The sequence below is a fragment of the Aptenodytes patagonicus genome, chromosome 5 (assembly GCF_965638725.1).
Source record: "Aptenodytes patagonicus chromosome 5, bAptPat1.pri.cur, whole genome shotgun sequence".
Taxonomy (NCBI): Eukaryota; Metazoa; Chordata; class Aves; order Sphenisciformes; family Spheniscidae; genus Aptenodytes; species Aptenodytes patagonicus.
The window spans coordinates 59,882,188-59,887,539 of record NC_134953.1 but is presented as its reverse complement, the minus strand read 5'-3'; positions in this window follow the sequence as shown (position 1 = coordinate 59,887,539).

Genomic DNA, 5,352 nt, shown 5'->3' with positions numbered 1-5,352 from the left:
TTCTTACATAAACTTCCTCAAAGCAAATACACTGAAAACATTTTCCACTGAAAATGTGTCCAACATAATTCAATAAACAATGTAGTAAATAAGGGACTGCAAATTCAGAGAGCCATCTGCTGGCAGCTAAGTGAAACGAATTAAATTCATTAAGGGCCAAATCTTCTCTGCCTCTCTTTGCAAATAATTTAAAGATAAGGAACTACACATGGGTAATGTAAACTGTACAAGCACAATTCTCTTCTCAAGACATATATGGCAAGAGTGAAGATGCTGGTGTTCTCAGAGTGAGAAGGAGCAGCCTCGTTTGCCCAGTGCCCAGATTCTGCAGGGTGAATGAGAAACTAGGAGAGTAAAGGAGCGAGGACTCTCCAAGTGCCTACAGCCTTCACTACATCCCTCACATCCATGTTATTTCTTTTATAGGTGGCTCAAGCCAGGCATAGCAGAAGCTAATGACAGCTGAGCTGGAAGGAGAGCCAAGGTGTCCCAAGTACAGCGTTTCAAAGACCATTTTTATAGGGAATGGTGTTCTTCATCCCAGACATCAGAAGATCACAAGGGATCCTCACAGCAAGGAAGGGAGATACTTTGTAGTTCCGGATCCCAAATCAAATCATATCAACTACTGCATGAAGCAAAGCTGCTGTGTGTAAAACATTCTGCCAAGAGCAAAATTTCCCATCATGTCAGCCTGACCCACAGGAGGATCATGCTTCCTCTCCCAGGGAGAAGCACAGCAGTTCCAGGCACCACTGCTATTTGATAATGGGGGAAGCAGCAGTGATGTCTGCTTCCTCCCTTTCTCTTGGACTGACCTCCACTATTTTAGGTGGAGCAGCTGGGTAGATGTCGTGGTTTAACTTCAGTCGGCAACTAAGCACCACGCAGCCGCTCGCTCACTCCCCCCCACCCGGTGGGATGGGGGAGAGAATTGGAAGAGCACAAGTTAGAAAAACTCGTGGGTTGAGATAAAAACAGTTTAATAATTTAAATAAAATGATAATAATAATAATATGATAATAATAATAATAATACACAAAGCAAGTGATGCACAGTACAATTGCTCACCACCCGCCGACCGATGCCCAGCCAGTCCCCGAGCAGCGGCCCCCCCGGCCAGCTTTCCCCAGTTTATGTACTGAGCATGACGTCACATGGTATGGAATGTCCCTTTGGCCAGTTTGGCTGTGCCCCCTCCCAGCTTCTTGTGCACCTTCAGCCTTCTCAGTCGGTAGAACATGGGAAGCTGAAAAGTCCTTGGCTAGTGTAAGCATTACCTAGCAACAACTAAAACATCGGTGCGTTATCAACTTTGTTCTCATCCTAAATCCAAAACACTGTACCAGCTACTAGAAAAGAAATTAACTCTATCCCTGCCGAAACCAGGACAGTAGACCAGCAGACACTGCAGCAGGAATGGTGGCCAGACTCATACTTCTACAGCAGGAAAAGTTCCTTTTGAAGGAGAAATGGAAATTTGAATCCTCAACTGCACTAGCCTTTCTGCAGCCTTCTTCATATGGCAGTATTTGATGTTTGCTTCATTTTTGCCTTTATTCTTTGTCTCCTGGCATTATTACTTTCAGATTTCTTCATTTTAATAGATGGGTTCATGAACTTCAATCTCCTCAGATAAGGACTTGCAAGTCTTCCCAACTGAGCTTCCATTAATTTCTGCTTGTGTTTATAATTTTCAGGTAGTTTATGTTTCTACCCTGAACACAGCTTTCAATCTCTCCCAGTTTAATACTCTGTAAATGCCACTAATGTGCTCTTTATTTTCTCTTCCAGGTATTTAACTAAGATCTTAAATTAAGGGTAGCCTTGGCACAGATTCGTACAGGTATCCTACTGGAGCCTCCTCTTCCCTAGCCTAATCCTGGGATAAAGAAAATCTGGTTTTGGATGGAGTGAGTGGTACGAGCAGAAGCATGCTGGCTAAATCAGTGGAGATAAACACCTCAAAAGCAATCAGCAATCTAATGAGGGGGTATGCTCACACTGTCCCTTTCATCCTGTATTACTGCTTCAAAGGATGGTGCACAGATTACTGCCACAGTTGCTTCCACAGGCAGATTGACATACCAGGCACATGTGAGCAGATTCACACTTGGGTAGATAGGTGAGTCTGAGTCTAGACTGGAGAAGGACCTTGGGGCCACCCTCAGCAGACAGCGTAGTCAACACCTCAAGAAGCAACTTGGGAGAATCCTCTGTTCCCTGAAAGGATCCCTCAAGTGTACATGCTTCTTTGTTGCTTTACAGTGTGCATGCATTGACTATCAACCTTGAAGATCCCAACTTCTTTGCAAAACCCATGACGTTCTGGAGTAATGGGTTTGCTTCAGAGGCAAAATAGTTGTCATAGCTTTTAGTTTTTAATCAATAATGCTTCTCATCTTTATAAAGCTCTGTATCATTTATCTAACCATTCTATTTGCAGTAGTGTTGCTAAGTGCAAACAACCCTTCCACAAGCACGCCTGAGGTTTTCTGTTCTTAAATGGGTGGGAGCAACTGTGTTGTAACCTATTTTAACAAGTAGTTCTGTGAGCAGCAGAATTAACACAGCCTGGACTTCAGTGTTCTCCCTTTATCCTATTCCAGGGTCTCTTTTTACCTAAGCAGCTATATCCACAAAAACTGGAGGTATTTAGTATCTTTGAGGCTTTGCAAACATGATTAAATTGCAGAGTGGTTTCAAAACTTCCCAGAGGGAAACAGATCACAGATGGCTTCCTTCCCTAGGAAATGAAACTAAAAATAAATGAGGAAAAATTCCCTTCTCTATAGCTCCTTGACCCAAGGTCTGCCCTGTTTAGACAACAGACAAGCGGGTGTTTTGGAAAGCACATACTGTCGGCCAAATGTTTAATGGGCTTTTCTAAATATATTGCAGATTATTGATGAATGCTTAGATGACTTCCCAGAGGCGATCTAGTAGGCTAGTGGCAGATACGGGAGTAGAAGCTTCATTCCCCTGACTGCCCAGCAATTTGGTGTTATCTTACCATTCTGCAGTATTTGCTGGGTGAATGTTGTGTAACCATGGTATCTCTAAGATCCATAAAGCAGAGAGAATATTCTCTAATTTTTAGTCATCTTGGTGTTGCCTCTTGGTGTTACCCGCTTGGTTTACCTATTAAAAGAAGCAAAGACAAAATATATTTTCCATGAATACAGATTTTAAATATTTCCTTACTAGTACTGTATTAATTTAGCACAAATAGAGCTCAAAGATGGTTTGCATAGCCTTTATGCCATTAAAATGTTGAAAGTGTAAACTCTGTGACATTTATTAGAAGTTTGTTGAATGCAATATGTTCTCTCCCACTCCCTCTGCAAATCTTTCCTACAAAAATACAAATTAGTGAATGTGAAGAAAACTCTCTCTTTACAGATAGTTATTTATGGTTGCCTGAGTAATTATTTTGCAATCAAAGCTTTGTTTTGCATGATCTGACTGATGCAAAAAGCAGAAAATAAATATCTTCATTCTCATAACCTGATTGCCTGAGGGATTTACAATGTATATCCAGATGGCATATTGTGTGGCCTATCAAATCAGGGCACGGTTATTAAATTTCAGAGCAGGAAGGTGCAGGCAACTAATTTCAGGCAAGGGAATAGTCATTTCATTTGATCAATTGAATAATTTTTTGTTCAACATTTAGCCAAATCCAAACCACATTAGCTACTCAGCATTCAAGACCATACACAAACAGACAAGCACATTCATCTTTGTCTTTGAGAATAAAAGCAAAGATGAAACTTTAAAGAACTATTATTTCTAAAACAGGTCATAAAATCCTGAAGGCAGGAGGCCTGTTTCCTTCTGCACTGACAGATTACCCACTATTGTGGGGCCACAGTCATTCATGAGTTTAGTACAAACAGCAACGTGGTTTTTATTTTTAAATCTTTATCTTTGCTTGGAGTATAAAGACATACATGCTGTGCGTGCCACTTTCTGTGTATTACCTCTCCTTCCCAGTTTTGAAAAGGAACAGTAACTACATGTGACCATTCTTCAGGATTTTTTAAACTTTATTATAGTAGTGTTACTACTATAACTCTGCTATATAGAGATGCTTGCTGCTGGAGTCTGGATTCCTAAAAGATATGAGGATTGTGATCACTAATTTATAGGAACACAGAAATGAAGTGCTGTTAGCAAGGGCAAGCAGTGAGCTGAAAGGCAGGGGAAGGAACAGAAAGGTGATCTCCTACATCCCCACTTCAAGCCGATAGCTAGACCTTTGAAACAAGACGTCGTCTGCTTTGCACCTTAATACCCAAGATCCTCTTTACTGATCGACCCTACTACATGAAATATATTATATCCATGAGATTACATAACAAAAACCAACATGAAATACCAACAATAGATGATTCATGTATTTGTACTAAGCTTAATTTTAGATCATGTGCTATAATCATGTGATTATAAAAAATTAAACTCAGTCTGATCATCTTTGACCAGCAGAAGGCAGTAAAATCACAAAATGGAAAAAACCACCCAATTTTCTTCATGAGCCCAAACTTGTGCTGTTGAGTCCCGAGTACATGGAGAATGCAGGGATATTGTCTTTCTATAGGATGTTAAGCAGTAATGCCAGTTCCAGACATTCAACAAATTCAAGTCACATTCTTCCCAAATCCTGCATTTTTTTTTTTTTTTTTTTTTTAAAACCCTTGGCTCCTGATACAGCCAATGATTATTTTTAAGCAGCTTAAGACAAACAGATTAATGAAGAACCTACTTTACAAGACTAAAAAAACCCAAAAAACCCTCAGCATGTCTAGCCTAGGAGAGTGAGAGGAGATGCAGTTACTCTGATGTATTTTTAGAAAAGAAATAAAGCAACAAGTTGAACTGGAAAACACTGTTGGCATATGAACAAACACATATGTTTAGGCTGGAGACTTATATATTACCAGTCCCCAAAGGAATTTTGAGATTTTGGAACCATTTTGCTGTAGTGGAATCAAAAGACAGAAATTTAAAAAAAAAAACCGAAACACCTTGAAACGGCAGCTGGAGACCCCGTGGGGGCAGCGCACTGCGGCCGCCGCTGATGGCGGGGCCGAGCCGGAGCCGGGGCCTAACGGCGGGGCTGGCCTTCCCGCGCAAAGCCTCCGGCCTCCCGCCCTGCGTCTACCTTTCCGGGGGCTCGTCTCCAGCCGCAGCCCGTGCCCCCCGGGAGAGCCGCCCCGCCTCGGCCCGGCCTCCCCTCCTCCTCCTCAGCCCGCCCCACGACCTCCCGCTGCGCTCCTTCCTCCCTCCTCCACAGGCGGCGGCTGAAACCCAACCGCCCTCCCGCCGGACTACAGCTCCCAGCATGCCCCG